The sequence below is a fragment of the Pan paniscus genome, chromosome 1 (assembly GCF_029289425.2).
Source record: "Pan paniscus chromosome 1, NHGRI_mPanPan1-v2.0_pri, whole genome shotgun sequence".
In the NCBI taxonomy this organism is placed as follows: Eukaryota; Metazoa; Chordata; class Mammalia; order Primates; family Hominidae; genus Pan; species Pan paniscus.
The window spans coordinates 185176891-185198551 of NC_073249.2; the positions used below are offsets into that span (position 1 = coordinate 185176891).

Here is a 21661-nt window from a genome sequence, read left to right on the forward strand (position 1 = left end):
TATGTGCTTAACTCATTTAGTTTCAACCTTTCTTAATTTATCATGAAAACATCTAAGCTTTGTATTTTCTTCCAGATGCAGCTTTGATTGCACTACTCAGATTTTGAAAAGTAGGGTTCTCAGTGTTGTACATTTATAATTATCCTACGATAGCGTTGCTGTCCTCTTTGATTCAAGAGTTTTTTTAGAAAAGCATTTTTAAATTGTCATGTGCATCATTTGTTTATGTATTTTTATTTTTTGCTATTTGTTAATGTCTAATTTTATTTCATCAAGAACTGAGGCTGTGGTCCATACAATTCGTGCATTTTGGAATATGAGATTTTCTTGCAGTCTAGTACAGGGACATTTGAGAAAAAGGTGTTTTCTCTATTTCTTGAATGTATATGAAGTTAAACTTACTAACTACATCTTCAAACCCTTTGTATTCTTCTTTGGAGGTTACTTATACCACCAAATTTCAAATAATAATGCTCAAGACATTTCCTGTTCTTTCTTTACCTCCTCCTTGTGGTTCCAAGAATGTCATATTTTATACATGTTGTGGTTCTGTGTTTATGATGAGAGTAAAAGTTCATGATTTTTGTATCTCCTTGGAGAAATAGACTCTTCGGCAATATAAAAGGCCCCAGTTTAGTGTATTTAATTAACATTTTTGCATTTTGTCTGATATTAATATTGGCTTTCTCACATTATTTTCGTTACCATTTGCTTTTTTTCCATTTATTTGATTTCCATCTTTTTTGTCAGTTTGTTTTAAGTGTGTTATTTCCAAACAGCATATAGCTGGATTTTTTTTTTCCTTTTATCCAGCCTGGTCTCTTAACTTAAAGTAATTTAATTTATTCATATTATTGTGTCTTTTGTCATCTTATTTTATGTCTTTTGTTTATTATACTTTTTCTTTCCTGTTTAATTTTTCTTTTCCCACTCTTGGCTAAATTAATAGTTTTCTTTGTTTCTCCCTTCCCCTCTCCCCACACAGTGGTTTAAAAGGTTTGCATCTTGCTTTTCTTCTAGAAATGGTTAGTTTTTACACAGATTTCTCTATTGATGTCAAGAATTAAATGGTATCTAATTCCCAACAAGATAGGATCATGATTATCAACATTTGTTTAGACTTCACTTCACCTTTTTCTGCTTTTATTATTTCTCCCTGTTTCTTGTATATCCTATATTGTCCTTTTTTGAATTACTTATTCTGGTACAATTCTTATTTCCTTTGAGTAATTCCTCGAGTAATTTTTTTTTTAAGAAAAGATGCGTGGATGGTGGGTGTCACACTATTTTATACTTCTCTCTGGCTTTGAGACTTGGCTGAGTAACGGATCTAAGGGTTTTAACCCTTTTTCCTCCAGGCTCGGAGGTCTGCCCTGTTGTAAATGATGCAGATACCAAATTGAATGTCAATTTGATTCCAAGCATTTTTGTAGAGACTGTCAAATGCCAGCTCCCCAGATATCATCTCCAAACTTGTTGGTAAGGCAAAGCTGAGTTTATTACTCACTTGCCGAAGGGAGGGCACTGATTCCAGAGGGCTTTGGCCTGTCTGGGAGGAAGGAGGCAAGGTTGGGTTTTCTGAAGCCTAGCAGTTCTCTTTAAGGTGGGTGTGTCAATGTGGGGGCTTGGTTAGGGTTGTGTAAGGAACACAGTAGTCCAGGACTGGTGGAAGCCATGAGGTGAGGGATTTTGAGGCCAGGCAAGGGATTCAGAGAATCGTAGGACACCAGCTGTTGATTGAAGAGTAGATGGGTCCTTCAGGAGGTTTCTGTGATGAACAGTGAAGCCATTTGCCAGGGAGAGAGGCTCCTGGGATAATAAAGTCATGCAGTTGAAGGCAGAAAGGTGTGTGGGGAGGTACTTTCTGCTCCCAGTACCTCCCTGCCCAACTCTCACTTTGGTCTTTTTGGAAACTGAGAGGATCCACTCTTTTTGGGGGGGATTTCAGGACCCCACTCCAGCCTGCCCTGCCATGGAGGAGCTCTGAGCAAGTCCTGGGGTGCCTGGCAGGTGGGCCCTCCCTCCCCGGCTGGGTGAGGCCAGCTTCGCTCTGATTAGATTTCCTGTCACTCCCTCTCGTCTGTTTTCCCTCGGACTTTCTGGCCAGCTGGTGCTACTGCAGATCTGTTCTTATTTGCACATTTCTCCTTTTATTTGAGGGGTGTTGCGGGGGGAGAAGAGGGAGATAAATGGGCTCAGTTTGCCATCTAGGCCCTCAGGTGTGTGTGACCTTTTCTGGTGACCTGGACACGGGTGTGGTGGGCAGCCCTCTGACCTGCCACGGAGGGGGAGACTGGGGACAGTCAGTGACACCAGCCTCACGACCGCAGCCGGAAGAAGTCTCTCTCCTTCCACCTGATCCTTTCTCCTCAAGCCACACCCCTCATCCTGGCTGCAGGACCTCACTGATGAAAATGACCTCACTTCACAGCACCACCACATCCAGGCCACTTCATCTGTCAAACCGTCATGTCCCGGCCCCTACACAGCACCTCCCACTGTCGCTGCCCCTCACCTCCAGCCATGTGAACACCATGCAATTTTCTTGAACATTCTGGCCATTTGAGGGTCCTCTGTTCTTTCTTTTTATCTTTTTTTTTTATTCTTTTTTTTTTCTTTGAGTTGGAGTCTTGCTGTGTCACCCAGGCTGGAGTGCAGTGGCACAATCTTGGCTCACTGCAACCTCCGTCTCTTGGGTTCAAGCAATTCTCCTGCCTTACCCTCCCAAGTACCTGAGACTACAGGCATGTGCCACCACACCTGGCTAATTTTTGTATTTTTAGTAGAGACAGGGTTTCACCATGTTGGCCAGGATGGTCTCGATCTCTTGAACCCGTGATCCGCCAGGCATGGTGGCTCATGCCTGTAATCCCAGCACTTTGGGAGGCCTTGACAGGTGGATCACGAGGTCAAGAGATCTGTCTTTTCTTACATGACTCCCTTTGTTTTAAATATCCTCTTTCTTTTTTCTCTCTCTCACACATTCAGACACCATCAAAATTGACTACCCCTACTCCGTGCTCCCCTTGAAGATAGAGATTAAATCTTTGCCATCTATTAACGCTGGCACCTACAACCCGGCTCTACCCAAAATAGGCACTGAGTGGACATCTGTTAAATGAATAAACAACCAACTTGGGCGCTAAAGAGAATTGTTCCACACTGACTGTGTGTGACAGGCCATACTCGGGGTGAGGGAGTGAGTCAGAATGACCCTGCCTGAGTTGTATGCAATCTGGAAGGGCTTTAAGCCGTGGCTGAGCACAGTGGATGCTGTTATTTACCTTAGGAGGGGCACAGCAAATGTGCTTGGGGTATTCTGGAGAGGCAGAACTTAGGTCCAGTTTTATGGGAGCTAGCTGAACCTCCTGAGGGAAGATGGGCAGGATTCAGCAAGGTGGGCACGATTGCAGAGGGAGGTGAGTAGCATTCCATGCAGAAGAGGCTGCCTGAGCCAAGGCTCAGAGGTAGGAAACTGTAGATTGTGTTTGTAGAATAGCGTGTTCTGAGGAGTGAGTGTTTCTACACTGGGAGGAAGAGAGCACGGCCATTTTGATTAATAACTGCAATCTATTGGAGGGCATGAGGTCAGATCAGGGAGGATAGAAACCCACAGAGTAGTGAGAAATTGGGCGGGTTCGGACGGCAGAATCAGGAACTGATTGATAGAGCCACAGAGCAAGCCTCTCCACTGTGTGGTGCTGCGATGCTGCCCTGGGGGTAGGAGGGGGCTGGCTGGGTTTCATAGCAGCAGGTACATTGGGAAGGGGACAGCAGGGGGGCATCGGTGACCTGTATGCTCTGTAGGAATCAGCAGTGCGATATGGTTGCCAAACGTGATTCTGAGGCTGTGTGAATAAAAAGCAGGGTGCCCAAGAGGAGAAAGGTAACAGTGCCCCAGGCCTGTGTGCGGGTTACTCCAGACCCAGATTATTGGGTTCCACTCTGAGATAATATTCAGAGCAGTTATGTGGGCCGTGCCAGGCATTGTTCCAACCTTTTTCCATGTACGGACTCATTAAAGTACGGGCCCTGGAAGGCACTCACCATTCTTAGCCCCACTTGCCAGGCACAGCAAGGCAATGCAACTTTCTCAAGTTGCAGACGTCAGAAGTGGAAGGGCTAGATTTGAACCAGGTATACCTTGCCCTGGAAGCCACATTCTCATCCATCCCACGACACTGCCTGCAGCGGGCAAACCAGAGCATCCTCCAAAGAGCACGGCGTGGATATGACACGCCACACCACCACTGACTGAAACAACTTCGGCTTTCTAGTTTACAAAGCATCTTCCTCTGTATTTCCTTATTTGATCCTTACAACAGCCTGGCAAGTCAGTTATTAAAAACCAATACTCATTTGCGTATTCATTCAGGAATCACTGTTGAGCTCCTGCCCTGAAACAGGCCTCCCTTGGCCTGTTTTATTTTGTGATTTGGGGAATACAATATGCTTTTATGTCTATTACTGTATTTCATTGCTACCCATGCCTGACTATGAGTCAGTTTTCCAGGCTGTATTAGTTTTCTCTTGCTGCATAACAAATCTCCTCCAATTTAGTGACTTAGAATAACACCCATTTGTTAGCTCACGGGTCTGTAGGGCAGAAGTCTGGTACAGAGTGGCTGGATTCTCTGCTCAGGGCTGAATCAAGGTGTTGGTGGGCTGGGTTCTCATCTGGAAGCTCTGGGGAACATTCTGCTTTCCAAGCTCATTCAAGGTGTTGACAAGACTCAGTTCCCTACAATGGTAGGACTGAGGTCCTGTTTTTTGCTGGTCATCAGCCGGGGTTGCTGTCAGCTCCTGGAAGCTGCGGGCCAATCCTTTCCATAAAACCCTCCATCTTCAAGGCGGTGAGGGTATGATGAAGCTTTCTCCAGACCCTAATCTCTCTGACTTCCTCTCCTGTGATTAGCCAGAGAAAACTCTGCTTTTTAAAAATAATTTCAACTTTTCTATTAGATTTGGGGTACATGTGCAGGTTTGGGTATATTATGTGATGCTGAGGTTTGGAGTAGAATGATCCTGTCACCCAGGTAGTGAGCATAGTACGCACTAGGTAGTTTTTCAGCCCTTGTCCCTCCCTCTCTCTCCCCGACCCAGTAGTTACTAGTGTCTGTCGTTCCCATCTTTATGTCCATGTGTACCCAATGTTTAGCTCCTGCTTGTAGGTGAAAACACATGGCATTTGATTTTCTGTGCCTGTGTTAATTCTCTTAGGATAATGGCCTCCAGGTGCATCCATGATGCTGTCAAGGATATGATTTTGTTCTTTTTTATGACTACATAATATTCCATGGTGTATATGCATCACGTTTTCTTTACCTCATCCACCACTCATGGGCATGTAGGTTGATTCCATGTCTTTGCTATTGTGAATAGAGCTGGAGTGAACATACAAATGTGTGTGTCTTTTTGGCAGAATAACTTATTTTCCTTTGGGTATATACTCAGTAATGGAATTTCTGGGTCGAATGGTCGTTCTGTTTGAAGTTCTTTGAGAAATTTCCAAACTGCTTTCCACGGTGGCTGAGCTACCTTACATTCCTGCCAACCGCGTATAAGCATTCCCTTCTCTCCACGGTCTCGCCAGCATCTGTTGTTTTTTTGCCTTTTTAGTAATAGACATTCTGACTGGTGTGAGATGGTATTTCATTGTGGTTTTGATTTGCATTTCTCTGATGATTAGTGATGTTGAGCATTTTTTTCATGTTTGGTGGCCACTTGTATGTCTTGTTTTGAGAAGTGTCTATTCGTGTCCTTTGCCTACTTTTTAATGGGATTATTTGGTTTTTGCTTGTTGAATTGTTTAAGTTCCTTATAGATTCTGAATATTAGATCTTCATTGGATGCACAGTTTGTAGACATTTTCTCCCATTCTGTAGGTTGTCTATTTACTCTATTGATAGTTTCTTTTGCTGTGCAGACGCTCTTTAGTTTAATTAGGCCTACTTGCCAATTTTTGTTTTTGTTGCAATTGCTTTTGAGCACTTAGCCATAAATACATTTCCCAAGGCTGGTGACCAGAATGGCATTTCCTGCAAATTCTGTTTTTAAAGGGCTTTCATACCAGGCCAGGTCTTGATAATCCCCCTCTCTTAAGGTCAGTTGTGCCCTGTAACATAACCCAACCATCCATCCTATTCACAGTCCTGGGGGCTTTGCAGGGTCTGTGCACCAGGGGAACCGGAAATCTTGAGGGCCATCTTAGAATTCTGCCTACCACACTAGTGAAGAAATAGAGGCTCAGAGAAGTTAAGTGTTGGATGCAAAGTAGGGGGATGTGGGGATCAGGCCCTGTACCAAGTAAAGCTGCTGGGAGTAGTTGGGGGGTGTGTCCTGCAGGGACCAGGCAGGGATTGTTCTGTGTCTAAAAAAGTTGACCAAGAAAGTTCTTTGACCATGTTTCTCAATCATCTCCTGCAGGATTCGAGGCACAAACCCAGCAGCCTCAACCTAGTTCATGGAGGAGCCTCGCGGGGTCCTGGCCAAGCAAGCCCGCCCCTCTGGTGGGAAGAGCGGCGCCTAGGTGGAGGGTGGCTGCCGCAGGAGTGGACATGAATGCTGGCTTTCAGAGAGAACAGCGTTTCAGTTTTGGTCATCGGAAGTGGTGCCTTCAGCACAGGTAGGAAATGGGGGCTGTTGCTGAATATGCTTGCCAGGCGCCATGTTGGTCTGTCTTGCATGAGCTTGCTTAGTTCTTCCTCTGAAAAATGTATTATTGTTATTATTAGTGTTATCGTTGCCTTTCTGGTGCCTCTGTGAAAGTTGTTGTGAAAGTCCTCAACCTTCCTTGGTCAGGAGTAGAGACCTTGAGTGCCAGCAACTGGCTACTGCTTCCCATGCTGTCTCCCATGAAATGCAGTCTGCCCCCTCCCAGTACCTCAGTTTCCATTCTGTCCTGGCAAAGGACACAACAGCTCCTCTCAAAGGGCCACAGCCCCCTCTCCAGGGGCCACAGCCTCCACAAGCCAGTCCAACTGTGTGCTCCTGATAGCCAGAGGTCTACCCTCTTCTCCCACATAATGGTTCTTGCCTGAAGACCACCACTGCCCACCCAATGCCTAGTCAGAGGAGCACCACGGGAGTTAGAGACATAGCAGCAGGTCTTCAGTCCCCTTTCTCACCCCACCTGCCCCCAAGTTGTGAAGAATTGAAAAGATGTCAGGGTTGGGGCAATGATTCTTGGAATTTCAGCAATTTCAATAGCAGGGCCCCAGCTCCCGAAATAGTGATCAAATGGGCCTGGGGAGAGGCCTGGTATCAGCTTATGTTTATATATGCATTTAGATCTTCAGGTATGTGCTGTGGTTTCTGGCTAGATGTTCAGGCTGCAGTACAGGTTAGGTGTGCAGTGTTAGAAGCTTGTTGGGTCAAGAACAAGTCCTTGGATGTTTTCTCTGGTGTGGAGAGCCAGAATCACCCAGAGAGCCGGGGATTAGAAAGAGGGTGCCTGGTATGACAAAGGAAGGAAGGAAGGGAGGGAGGGAGGGATGGACGGAGGGAGGGAGTTCTCTGGCCTACCTGTGCCCTCTGCATCAGACTCTTGGGGGTTGGGGACCCAGGAATCTACATTGATTCTGATGCAGCCAAGGCTTGGGGACTCCAGGGCCTCCTTCTGGGGGCCTGTGTTTGGGTCTGTGGGCCCAGCTGAGATTTCCAAGGCAACATTTCCCAGCCTGGCATGCCAGGAGCAGTGACTCTTCCGCTTCTCTGAAAGCTGAAGTTTCCTCACTGTATAGAGAAGGGGATGGGGCCACAGGCAGCCCTCAGAGATGGCATCGCTGTTGCTGCCTGGACTTCGGGGTGGCTAGAGCGTGTGTCTCTGCCCACAGTATGACAGCTTGGGCCTACCAGCCCTAGGCCTAGACCAGGGTTCTCCTGAGGAGGTAAAGGAATCGTTCCCTGGATTCCAAGGAAGAACTGGGCATTGGAGCCTCATTTTAAGAGGGGATGTTTGTTGTGGTACTTAACAGTGTAGACCCACCCTGAGTTCAAATCCCAGCCCCGACTCTTAGTGGCTGTGTGAGGCACTTACTGGTTTAAGAGGCAAATTGCTCCAACTCTGCCTCATCCTTCTCACTTGCAAAATGAGGCTGGTAGTGATACCTGCCTCGCAGGGTTGCTGGGGAAGGCCCCTAGAATGTTGCCAGCCACGTTAACAAGGACTTCCCAAACGTGAGTCACCCTTCTGGCGTGTGTGGGCAGTTGGGCCACCACCCTGCTCTCCCAGTTGCAGCCCTGTGCCATCTGCATGCCCTGCCCTCTGGCCCCAGTACTGTGTCCCTGAGGTCAGGCTGAAGCACGGGGACCGATGCTGCTGCCCACATGGTTGGTACTTTACAGACAGGTTCGAGTCCTTCCCAAACCTCAGTGAGTCTGGTCCTGTTGCCCCTGTTGTGCACATAAGGAAACTGAGCACAGAGAGGTTCAGTAGTTTAAAGACAGCTACACAGATGGTAAGGGGCAGAGCCTCTGGTTACAAAAGACCCAGCACTTTTTTCTCCACCAAGATGCTTCCTGAAGAAGAGCAATGACAGCTCCAAGGATGACCCCTTCCCCAGGAATGTCCACATGTTCATAGGAATCGATCATGCTGTAATGCCCCAGCATGCCCCTGGCTCGGCATCCTGGGGCACTCCCTGGTACCTCAACTTAGCACTTGTTTCCTTCTGTGCCTATCACAGCCATTTAGGGGTCTCATGAGCAGTCTCAGGACAGGATCTGGGTTCATTCCATGAGGTGTACAACAGATACTTGAACTAGTCCAGAAGCAGAGCCCTCTGAGAGATGCAAGCCAGATATATGGGGGAACTGTCCAGGGAGTACAGATGGGGGGTCCTCTGCAGACTTGGCATTTCCCTCCCCTCCCCCCGCTTTGTGCCCAGACTCTCTGTTTGTCCGTGTGGGCTCAGCCAGCTGCTTGGAAGAATCTGTAGAGTATGGGACTTGCCCAGAGGGAAATGAGCTGTCAGTTCCAGCGAGAAACCTGGCTCCTGCCTCTGCCTGTGTTCTCCCTGGGGAAGAAAGTGCTGTGATTAATGAGGTGCTGACTTGGTGCTGCTGGAGTCCAGGTGATCATGGCCACTGCTGGCACAGCCCTCCCAGCCACCAGGGAGGAGCTGGGATATATGGCATCCGAACAAGACAGAGGTGTGCAGTGCTGCAAACGCCCCGGTGCTGGGGAGGGCAGGGTGGCCCATCAGCACCATCAGAGGCTTGGGCACAGCTATGTGTGGAATTACTGAGGGCAGGGAAACATGGAGTCACAGCCGCTCTTCAGAAGGGGCCTGAAGTGGGGCTTTCTCCAGAATAAATGTGCTTTCTGAATGAGAAACTAGAGGACAGATCTCATTTGAAAATGGATATGGAAGCAATTTCTCAGCAATGAGAAACTTGAGCAGTTTTCAAACTTTTATAGTCTTAGAAGCTATTTTTAAAAGCCAAATCTTGCATGGAATGTCAATATATAAAACAGGTTAAAATGATGGTTTATGAATACATTATTTTTTAAGTTCAAATTTTTAACATTGTTTAAAAATTCTCATTTTTATTCTTATTTCTTATCTCCAAATTATTGCCATTTAGACTTAGTCTAATTTAAGTCAGATGCAAAAGACTTTATTTATTTATTTTTAATATATACTGTCTTGCTCTGTTGCCCAGGCTAGAGTATAGTGGTGTGATCATAGCTCACTGCAGCCTCAAACTCCTGGGCTCAAGGGATCCTCCTACCTCAGCTTCCTGAGTAGCTAGGAGTACAGGCATGGACCACCACACCTGGCTGTCTAGTTTTTGACATTTATTTATTATTTATTATGAAAGTTATATTTATTATGTTATTAGCGACACCTCTGTTTTGATGCACAAACACATTGAAATCTGAGGTTCTAGATCAGGAATTGGCAAACTTGCCTGTGGGCCTAATCCAGGCTGCTGCCTGATTCGGTAAAGTTTTATTGGAACATAGCCACACCGTTTTTTAAATGCATTATCTATGGCTGCTTGAGACTGTCTGTTTCACAAAATCTAAAGTTCTTACTATTTGGCCCTTTACAGAAGAAGTTTGCTGACCTCTGCCCTAGATCATCATTGTATTGCTTGCTTTATCAGCTGCAATATCTAATATTCCTTTTTCTTTCTTGTTTCGTTTGGCTTGACTGCAAAGTATTAAGGAATTCTTTTTTTTTTTTTTTTGAGTTGGAATCTCGCTCTGTCAGCCAGACTGGAGTGCAATGGCATGATCTTGGCTCACTGCAATCTCTGCCTCCCAGGTTCAAGCTATTTTCCTGCCTCAGCCTCCCGAATAGCTGGGCTTACAGGCGCATGCCACCACACCAGCTAATTTTTGTATTTTTATTAGAGATGGGGTTTCACCATGTCAGCCAGGCTGGTCTCAAACTCCTGACCTTGTGATCCGCCCACCTCGGCCTCCCAAAGTGCTGGGATTACAGGCGTGAGCCACCGCGCCTGGCCAAGGAATTCTAAATCAACATCCATAACATGATGTGAATGGTGACAGATTGTTAACAGCTTGCCTTAAAGCCACAGAATGGTCTTCAGTTCAACATTATCTGGGCATTTGGGGAGGAGTAGAAGGGAATTCTGGTTTGCATCAGTGACAATATCCAACAACTGCTTGAATTCCTTCCTATTTCACACACAAGTCAGACAGGAAGCCCCACAATCATTTATGATATTTTCATGATAATCCACATAATATATTGTCTTGTCATTGAAAGCTTCAGAGTGTACTTGCTTGTATGGTTTTGTGTACGCATATAAAGTCCTGAATTTAAAAAATGACAACACAAAGATACCCAGTGAAGAGCTCCACTCTTCCTAACTGAAGATACATTTCAACGGTGAAGGTCAAGATCTACCCAGACCTTCATCTGAGGTCTGCACAAACCAAATTAAACCGGCAGCACTTGTTGGCTATATTCAGTGTGTTCCCATGTGCTATAGAGCATGTTTGAATGTGTGTACGTGCTTGTTTTCTGTTAAAATAGGAATCAAACTGTACTTTTAGAATAACATGCTCGTGGAACATTTGGAGAGCCTCTGAAACACTTTCATGGAACACAATTTGGAGACTACTCCTTTAGCAAATATTGGTGGTTCTCATTTTTGTACTGGAGGATAATGGAGGGGCCACGGATGCTGAGAGTTGGAGGCAGAGGAGGAAGGAGGAGAGATGGGGAGGGGAGAAGTTGAGGTGATGCTGTGGAGAGTGCAGTCAGTAGGGGAAATAGTACTCTCGCAACCCAGGGAGGCCATGTGAGCTTCTGCCGAGGCTTGGGATGTCTCCTAGCAGTTGTTGATGAGCAAACTCAGCTCCTGGGGCTGCTTTAATGACCTCTGGCCCGCGCCTTTGAAGAAAAGGTGCAGAAGAGCATGGAGCAAGGTAAACATGTGTGCAGAGAAGTGGGGGTGGGGAGCATACACGTCACTTCTGATCGGCATGCAGAGAGCCTCTGTGGCCATTCAACAGGTCAAGGTGTGAGGCAGTGGGGAGGAAAAAGGATACCCGAGGGGCCAGGAGAATCAGCTTGCCAAGCCAGGGCTGGCACAGGAGGAGGAGGGCCTGGAGCATGGGCCGTGTTTGTGAGAGACCGGCGTGGGGTTGGATGTCAGTTTCCCTGGATGGTGGTGGCTGGGATTGCACATTGGCCTTAGGCATTTGAGGCAAAGCCCACAGACCCAGGAATGAAACCCAGGAGTCCTGACTCCCAGGCCACCTGCCCTTCACTCAGTGGGTGCAAGGAAGAGAGCCAGGCCTGGTGGTTTTTGGAGGCCATGGGCTAGAGAAGCCTCAAGGGGATAGAAAAACCCCTGTGCTTTCTGAGGTTGTGCTGCTCACCCCATAGAAAAGGGACATTTTTAGGTTTTAAAAGGATGACCTCATTTTTTTCTTATTTACATAGCCCTGTTTGTTTATATAGCCCTTTAAAAATAGCAAGTGTGTGCTAAGCTTAGTGCTCTCTCTCCCACCACCAGTGGCAGAGCCACTGTGTGGGGAGAAACACCTTTTTATCTTGGAGAGGGGCAGCCTTGTTTCCGAGGACAGATGGGAGCAAAACGGGACAGGTAGGAAGTTTCGTGGTTTCTCGTGTCGCTTCTCCAAAATAGCCACACTGCTGCCTCCCACTTCCTGCCTGACTCGGCTGGGGTAGATTTTCTCCTTTAGAGGATTTGTGTTCTGTGTATTCCCAGGGAGGCTCGAAGGGATCTGTTGCCAAAAACATGCTTGACCCTGAAGCCCTGGAGCTTGGCACTGAGGGCCCCAGCTCAGGTTTGGACCACTGGGTTTGCATCCGGGCTCTGTCGCATACTGGCTGCGTGACCTTGGGCAAATGACTTCACTTCTCTGTGCCTCATCAGTAGGATGGAGATAACAACTCTAGCTATATCCAGCAGTTACTCTGCAGATTAAATGAATATGTGTAAAGGGCACAGCCCAGTGTGGGCACATAGCAACTCTTAATGAATCTCTTAATAAAAAACAGCAATGTTGTTGATCTCCATCCCCTACCTGGACAACTGTACCAGCCTCCCAGCCACCTTCCCTTTCCCCTGGCTTGCCTGCTCCAGCACATCCCAGCATGATCCGAGAGTGATAGAAACGTGAAACACAAATCTGACCCTGCCATCTGCTGCTTAAAATCCACCCATAGCTTCCAACATCTATGGCAGGAATGAGCATTCTTTTGCTCTGAATGGCCAGATAGTATTTGAAGCTTTGCCGGGCATATAGTCTCTCTTGACTTTGTCATTGCAGCCTGGAAGCAACCACAGATAATATGTAAAAAATGGGCGTGGTTGTATTCCAGTAAAATTTTATGTACGAAAACAGGCAGCCGGCTGGATTTGCCAACCCTTGACCTACAGGATGAATCCAGACCCTTAGCTCAGCATTCCCAGTCCAGCCTGTTCCCGTTATCTCCATCCTTCTTCCTCCCCCACCCCTGCTCTTGTGCAGAACATGTCACACTTTAATCCTTTGCGTGTGCTGCTCCCTCTTTCTGAGTTTTCCTTCCCTGCCCCCTGAGTGCCCCTTCCCCATGGCATTAGGACCTTTACTCTGGGATTCTGTGGTACCCTGTCTTTATTTCTACCCTGGTCATATATGCAAGTTCCATCTGTCTCTCCATGAGATGGGCTCCCCTCTAGGCAGGGATTCGGCCTTCCTCTTCTGTATACCCAGCAGGGTGCTGCTGTATAAGTTTCTGCAGGTGCTCAGTAAGCATTTGTTATTGAACCCAAGGATCTGCAAGATGGATGGTTGGCCTCAGAGAGCTCACAGTCAGCTTAGGAAGCTAGGATATGAGCCAGTCAAAAGCCAGCCAGCAATCCAGGCAGGAAATGATGATGGCCTGTGTGTTTGGCCCTAACTCATGTCAAGTGGAGATTCTGAGCTTGACAGAGGAAGGTGAAGGCATTTGAGTTGGATGTTGCAGGGTGGGAAAGAGACTTGCAGAGATAGGGAGGTCAGGAAGTCTTTCCAAGTTGGGGAAATCATAAGAGAAGAGCAGGCCTGACCAGGCCTGGGGGCTTAGGCCTGTAATCCCAGCTACTTGGGAGGCTGAGGCAGGAGGATCACCTGAGCCGGAGAGTTTGAGACTAGAATGGGCAAGGTAGTGAGACCTCATCGCAAAAACTAGAAAAATAAAAAATTTAGCCAGGTGTAGTGGTCATACTCCTGTAGTCCTAAATATTGAGACTGGGGTGGGTGGATGGCTTGAGCCCAGGAGATGGAGGCTGCAGTGAGCTGTGATTATACCACTGCACTGCAGCCTGAGGGACACAGCAAGACCCTGTCTCGAAAAACAAAACAAAACAAAAGAAGAAGAAGAGCAGGCTCATTGCTGAGCTCAGGGTGGGGAGTGGACAGAGCAGTCTGGCCACGGCTGCAGGCCCTCCCTTGGGAGACAGAGGGGGCCAATGCTGGAAAGCAGGGCGAAGTTTTCATCAATGAGTTGGGGGTGGTGAGGAAGCTTAGACTTTATCCTGTGAGCCAGAATTTCTCCATGTGTGTCCACATACCCTCCCATAACAGAATTAGCTTGAGTTTCTTTAAAATGCAGATTCCAGGGCTCTGTCCCATACTGGAGGCCAGGAGGCTGAAGGGGGTCAAGGCCATGGTCTGTGGGAGGAAGAGGCTGCACCATGGCTATGGGTGCACCACAAGTATTATTCAGACTGGTGTCACCTGTAGGAAGCTGGGTGATGCCTTTCCCAGCTGGACTGGGGGCAGGTGAGGCGGGAACGAATAATCCTCCCAAAGGGCAGTTGGGAACACCCAAGCTCAAACGTGGCAAGTGACTTGCCCAGGGTCACACTGTCAATTACTTGCAGGTGTGGGGCTGACCAGTTATGGAACAGGCTTCCTCTCCCAATCTCAGGGCCTCGGGTGGTCCTGGAGGTGCCGCAGGTGGAAGAAGAACAGGCCAAGGCAAATGCCTCCGGTACTCAGCACTGCCTGGTGCACAGTAGTGGTTGATCAGTAATTGTTGAACCAATCAGGGTTTCTGTTTGCTTGAGGGAAAGGGTAGGAGTGGAGGGTGAGTGATTGGGTGAATGGGTGCTATGAGGACAAAGGAGAGTGGAGTTTAGAGGTAGCGCTAGTGTCGCAAGCCTGAAGGTTTACCAGAGACAGAGGGGTGAAAAGATGAGTGGGGCACTAAGCATATTGAATGTGAGAGCTGCTGGAAATGCAGGATTGGGGCTTGCTGGGTGGGGCAGGTGATGTGTGCAGCTGTGGAAGCTGCTACCAAGTCAAGGTGAGCAGTGCAGAGAGAGAAAAGCAGGGGATTAGAGACCAAAGCTTGAGGACTGAGTACAGGCATCTAGGAAGAAAAAGCTTGGATGGAAGAGTCAGAGAAGTGCTCAGACAGGTGAGAGGAGAGGAAGGGCAGGACAGGAGGATCAGAAAAGGGAGATTTGAACAGCCAAACCACCTAGGCCACTTAGTTTGGGCTGCTCTTTAGAATAAAGCCAGCTATCCTAAAAGAAACTATGTCATGGGTAAATAAAAATGTCAATCAAACTAAAACTGAAATCACGAGAAAAAATTTCTGTTTGCTTGAGGTTTGTGCTCCTGGCCAGCGTAGCTGCAGGTGTGGGAAAGCGAGTGGAAACTGGACCCATCTGTGCCACCTGTCAGGACAAGCCCTGCTGTCTTGCCTCTGTTCGGGCTCTGTTTGGCATGCCTCCCTGGGATCGTTTCAGTGTTCCCAAGCCTTTGTCCTCTTCTCCTGTGTCTGCCTTAGCACCTTTCCCCCTTTCCTTCCATTTCTTTTATTCATTCAGCAGATATTCAAAGGAACTCAGCTGCAGCCCCCAAACCCCTGCAGAGCCTGTGAGTCACCCACTAGAGAGCTTGAAACATGGAGATGGAGATTCCTAGACGTGCAAATTCAGGATGCCTAAAAGCGGGGAGTGGCCAGCCATGCCTAGGTGCTCACTGCAGCCTAATCTGAGCAGCCTCTCTGGGGCTACCTCTGCGAATTTCCTATTTTGGAGCTGCTCTACTGGGGCTGGCTGGGGTTGGGGGACGGAGGCCCAGGTGTCTGGGTGTTTATTCCATATGGCTCCAAAAATATAGCATTCGGACAGCCTCCCAGCTGACCTCCCTGGAGCCCTGGTTCTCCCTCTGCTGAGCCTACATATGCCACCAAACTCGTCCCTTCCCCCACTCCTAACACCCATACCAGTCAGGTGACACCCCAGCCACCATCACATCACCATCCTCATCCATCCTCAAAGAGGTAGGTCATCCTTACCTTCGGCCCTACTTAGACATAAGGGGCCAAGCACCATTCTGGGTGACAAAGCACAAAACACCTGCCTCTTGGAGTTACATTCTGGTAGGGAAATAGACAAACATATCGTCACTACACACACATGCACACTCTCTATAGACTGTATATTTTGTGAGATCTTAAATACATAAGTGTATGTAAAATAAATGTAAATATATTATCTTCTTAAGTAACATACATAGTATGTGACAAGGTGGCAGTCAGGAAAGGAATGGGGGCACGGGGCTGGCAGGTTGTCAAGGTTTTGAAATCAGGCAGTCAGGACGGGTGGAGAGTAAAGACCTGAGGGAGGCGAGGAGCAAGTGCTGGGGGTATCAGAGAAGAGTATTCCAGGCGGAGGCAAGATCAGCCTGCTGGGAACAGCAAGGAAGCTGGTGTGGCTGGAGGAGTGGGGGTGGGGGCACAGGAGCAGAGGAGGCTGGAAGGGAGAGGCAGGCACAACATCCAGAAGCCCTGGGAGGCCTGAGCAGAGGAGTGGGCTGTCCTGCCGAAGGAGGCTGTGGAGGCTGCCCTGGAGGGGGCGGGGGCAGCAGCCCGAGGCCAGCTAGGAGGCAGTGACGTGACAGATCAGGAGGTGATAGAGTCACACACCAGGGTGGCAACTGCGGGGGCCATGGGAAGGGGTCTGATTCCAGCTCCATTTTGAGGTCAAGCCAACATGATTTGCTGACAGATGGGACGTGAGGTATAAGAGAAAGAGTTCTGAGAGGGGAGCCAGGCTGACACACCTGTTCAGTCTTCTCTCAGACTAGTCAACTTCTTCAAGCCTCAGTTTCCTCATCTGGAAAATGGGCCAGGTGGATAGATAACTTCCAAGGTCCCTTTTGTCTTGGGAAACTCATCCTTGAGCTCAGGTCACTGGGGCCTGGGGTGGTCAGGGAAGGCTTCAAACAAGTGAGTAGAACTCGGGCTTAAGAAAGGACTTAGACCAGACACCACCGAAAGGGAAGGAACGGGACAGGGGCACCCAGGCAAAGGGTTGCAAGGCCTGTGAGTGGTGCCCGAGGATGGCAGGCAGACGCTGCTGTCAGAGCACTGGGCCTCGGTAGGAGGCTGCCAGGAGCCACAAGGATGGGCACACCAGCTCCTCAACACTACGCCCTTTGGAATAAACCAGCAGGTTCAGGGCCCGAGCACATTTTGCAAACACTGAGGCCCTCAATTTTCAGCATTTTCAGATGGACATGCTTAGGCAGGAAGGAACAAGGCTTGGCTCCTGGCCTGGGGAGAGTTAACCTTCTGGCCCGGCATTGCATAACCGCAGAGTCTGCTGAGCGCAAGGAGACTCTTCTGTGTGGCAGCCAGAGTGGCAAGCCTGGTGGCTCCGGGCTCTGGCACTGTCCCGCAGCGGAACAAACAGCCCTCCCTTCCCAGATAATGGCCCTCATTGAGCATTGTGTCCATGGCCAGCACCCAGCACAGGGCAGCTCAGCCTGGGTAAGTTTCCTCTCTTGGCTGCTTAGCAAAATATTTACACTACGCCTTTCTAGTAAGATGGTTCCTAGGAACCAGCAGGCAGAGAGAGCTGGGGAAATGCACCCACCAGTGACCCTGGTCTCAGCTTAGGGAAATGCTGCCACACACCCAACGACATGTGAGCCTGGTGCGGTCATTGCCCTCCAGGGCTCTTTTGTAAAAGAAGACACTGAACTAGAAGATGCTTAGAAGCCTGTCCAGTTCCAAAGCCATTGGCATCTTCTCTAATTAAAGAATGAACTCCAGTTTCTTATGATGTGGGAGTAGAATTTGGCTGGTCTTTAACATCTCACAAAGGGTCTCTTTCTCAGGAAGGCATGTGTGTGATTTGGGAGAGGTGAAGATGAGAAGTCTGAATCCTACCTACTTGGTTCTGTCCCGTGCATCATGGATGTCAGGAAACACTGTTGATATCTCCTGTGCACTGTCAATGTCCCTCTCTGTGTGTCTTTGAATGGGGAGCAAGGGGCATAAGCCAGATCACCCCAGGCGGTGCCGCACTTTAAGAGGTATCTGGACCAGCCCTCAGGAGCATGCAGCCCTTGTCAGAGGAACTTTTGAAGAAACTGGGTAACAGAATACTTGAGAGACAGACTTGCTGTCCTCAACCACCCCAGGGGTTGTCTGGAGAAAAAGGGTCAGAGATGTTCTGTGTGGTCCTTGGGACAGAATCAAAACCAGTGAGTGAAAATGACATGGCTCATTATTAGGACGATGGCCCAAACAATAGGCCCCATAGGTATTTTAACCAAAAACACACACATTGACCCATGTTTCCACTTCTGGAAATCCGGCCTATGGAACAATGAATGCATCAGTCTGTAAAGATATGTGTATAAAGGATGTTTATGGCAAAATTCTAGTAGGAAAACTTACAAAAAATATACAAACTTAACAGTAAATTTAAAGGTATTCCATCCAAACCATGGTCCATCATTCAGCTGTAACAAGATTGAGACAGATCCTGTCTCCGTTTGGAAAGGCAGTACGATAGAGTGGTTAGGAGCACAGGGTCTGAAGACAGACAGCCAGGGTTCAAATCCGGATCCCACCACTTACAAACTGTGTTGCTTGACCCTCTGGCCATTCACACTCCTCTTTGGTAAAGTAGGGATTGCAATAGTGCCTGTCCTTTAAGCTTGTTAGGAGCAGTAACTGAGTTAATTATGTGAGGTGCTTATAACTGTGCCTGGTACAGGATAACTGCTCACAACCTATTGGCCTGTAGCCTAGAAAGACTGTCCATGAGGAAGGCCGAGTGCTGAGGAATGTACATAGGGTGATACCATTTTTAGAAAAACAAAAATTGAGCAGGTGCAGTAGCACAAGCCTGTAATCTGAGATACTCAAGATGCTGAGGCGGGAGGATCATTTGAGGCCAGGAATTTGAGACCAGCCTGGGCAACATAGTGAGACTCCATCTCAAAAAAAAAAAAAAAAAAGGCTCCCCATCTTCCCCACTTCCTATACCCTGTTTGAAAAAAAAAAAAAAAGTAATTGCTATTGCCTCAGGCAGTGAGTGGCCTCCTGAGAGCAGCCTCTAAGGAAGGCTGGAGTCTCAAATGGGAGCTTGGGCCAGTGTCCTTGGCAGTCCCTTCAACCCGGAGACTCTGAGACTCTGTGCGTCCCTCTTAGAAATCTCAAAGTACATCCTACCCTGCCTTTAACTGAACAGGATAGTCTGCTGTTTGCAAAAATATACATGCCAAGACACGTCCTTTGTGCAGGTGGGGAACAAAGATGTTGGCTGGGGGCTTAATTCTACAGCACTGCCCATTGCCCTGCTGTGGCATTCATCAGTGGAGCCCACATGGTTCCACTTGGGGTGCTCTAAGTTTCCTCCTAGACCCATGGGTTTGTATGAGCCATGCCAACCATGACACCATGACCTGTCTGAAACGGACTCCACCTTGGTCAGGTACAATGATGCTCAGATCCACCCACCACATGTCACAGGCTTTGGGAGTGGAGGGAGAGGTGACAGAAGCTCCCCAGCTGGGGCAGGTCTCTTGTGGAAATCAGTCATTTCTTCTCCCCTTTGGTTAAACCACTTGAGATGCGGTAGAGAGTGTCATCTTAGCAGAGAGAAAACACACTTGTTAAAGGAGTCTTGGAGTTATTCATATATTTAACAAATACAAAATATTTTCAAAATATTTCAGCCAAGCAGCAATATTATGCATGATAATATAACACTAGTGAACTCACCACCCTGCTAAAAAAAAAAAAAAGACTTGTCAAATACAGTGGAAGCCCTGCATCGCTTCCACAATGTGGGTCCCTTTCTCCTGTGCTCCCAGGAGTGACCGTCATCCTGAACTCGGGATTACCATCCCATGATTGTTTTCTGGGTTTACCCTGCCCCCACTGGGCTTGCCCTGAGTTGGGTGAGGCCCTGTGCCTCTCTGCCCACAGTCTTTTCCTGTTAGACTCTTTTGGTGAGTTTCAGCCTTTGGTTACATCTAAATGTCCACCGGTCCTGCCACTGTTTCTGGGCAGTCTTGGTGCCTGTCCTGTCACTGGCCTTGTGGTCTCGCGCGAATCCCTTCTCTTCCTTGGGCCCAGCATCTTCACCTGTCAAACGTGGACTTTAGATCCCGCTTAAGCACCCTCTAGCTCTAAGCTTGTGTGGTGTGATGGGGAAGCCAGGCTGAGGGTTCTCCAGGTGGAGGAGATGGGGGGCAGCCCCAGTGCATCCCAAGGTGAGGGACGGGCCGATTTCCCAAGTTCAGGACATAAACCATGAGTAGAAGATGAGCTGATTTTAGGAGAACATGCTGGAAGTTCTTTAATTGACTGGTAAAATTATTTAATTCAGTAAAAAATACTAGTTGGCAGTTTCTCCTGTAGTCCCTATTGCTTAGGAAGAAGTAACCTTTAAACAAGTCCAATTCAAGTCAAAGTAAATTAAACTATTACATAAATAGCAATACAATACGATGGCATTATTTCTGAGAAAACTTGTAACGGTGGTCACCAAATGGCACAACGTTTCCCAAACAGGAGCTAATGACTTAAAGGGTGCGGCCCACCTGGCCTTCTGAGATGCTGGGAGAGCCAATTGCCTAGCTCAGAGCTGGATGTCAGAGCCCCGGAAGTATTGGGAGGATGACCTCATGGAGGGCTCCCTACTTAAAACAGCATGGAAGAAATTTCCTTCAGATCTTAGTGCCGAGAAGAGCTTTGTTTTTTCTGAGGAACTGGCCAGTGTATCATCAGAACACGGAGACTGTGCAGCTAACTGTGTTGCCCTTCTTCCTCTGACTGCTGTATACTAAATCCATGGCCCCAAGAGAGCTACCATGTGGGGCCTTCTAAGTGACTTACCCATCTTCTTCCATCCCTTCTGGTCTTTCATTTCCCCTGGGTTGATTTTTCATGTTAAATTTGTGTTCCTATTTTGTTTTTGTAAATTACCTCAAATCTGCTGTGGAATAAATCAAGTTAAAATTGCAAAAAGACAAAAAGGGGATTAACTAATGAGTTAATCTATCTGTGCACAAACTGTACATGACCAAAGCATGCTTGGCTCTGCTCAGCCTGTTGGGACTTCCTACGAGGAACTGAAGCCCTGCAGAAAGGAGGCTTGCCTTAGGCAGAAAGGGTGGCAAAGCAGTTGGGATGGCCACTGCCTGTTTTCCACCCCTAGACTGGAACCATCTAAGCCCTTGGGACTTGCACCCTCTGTTGAGCTTTGAGATCATCTCAGAAATGGGACTCTCCCTGCAGACTCAGAGCCTTTAGACTTAGGGCTGGTGGCCCTTGACACGCCTCTCTCACCACCAGATAATTATATTTTCAGGCAGCTGTTCCTTGGGGAGGAATATTGAGTGCCGTCCCATGTGCCATCTGTTTCTGACCATTCTGATTCTGCTGCTGACCTCAGACTGCCCATGTTGTGGCTACCTCTCCCATCTGAGTCCCTGCACTGCCCAGTCACAGACATCTGCTGCCGGACGCCACACTGCCCTGATGGCTCAGAGCGGCCAGCTCCAACCTGCGTGATCTCACAGGCATTGTGGCCTGGGCGTCAGGGTGCTGTGAGAAACACCAGGAAACACTGATATTTTTAGTGCAAATGATGAAAAACGTTATGCTAAGTGAAAGAAGCCAGACACAAAAGGACATATGGTGGGTGATTCCATTTTTATGAAATGTCCAGATAAGGCAAATTTATAGAGATGGAAACTAGATGAATTAGTGGCTGCCAGGGGCTGGAGGGAAGGGAATGTGGAGTGATTGCTAATGGGTACAGGATTTCTTTTCAGAGTGATACACGTGTTCTGGAATTACATCATTGGGATGGTTGCACAACCCTGTGAATTTTATGGTATGTGAATTGTATCTCAATTTTTGAATAA

The 21661-nt window shown here is 47.9% G+C and overlaps 1 protein-coding gene across 4 annotated transcripts in view; it reads left to right on the plus strand.

The window, feature by feature from the left end:
• The window catches only part of HIVEP3 (HIVEP zinc finger 3), a 530006-nt gene that overhangs the window by 400418 nt on the left and 107927 nt on the right, over positions 1-21661 (plus strand). For all 4 annotated transcript variants that reach the window (XM_034962612.3, XM_034962640.3, XM_034962626.3 and 1 more), the window contains one exon: positions 6427-6625. The gene's annotated coding sequence lies outside the window, so the exon portion shown is untranslated. The remainder of the gene's footprint in view (positions 1-6426; positions 6626-21661) is intronic.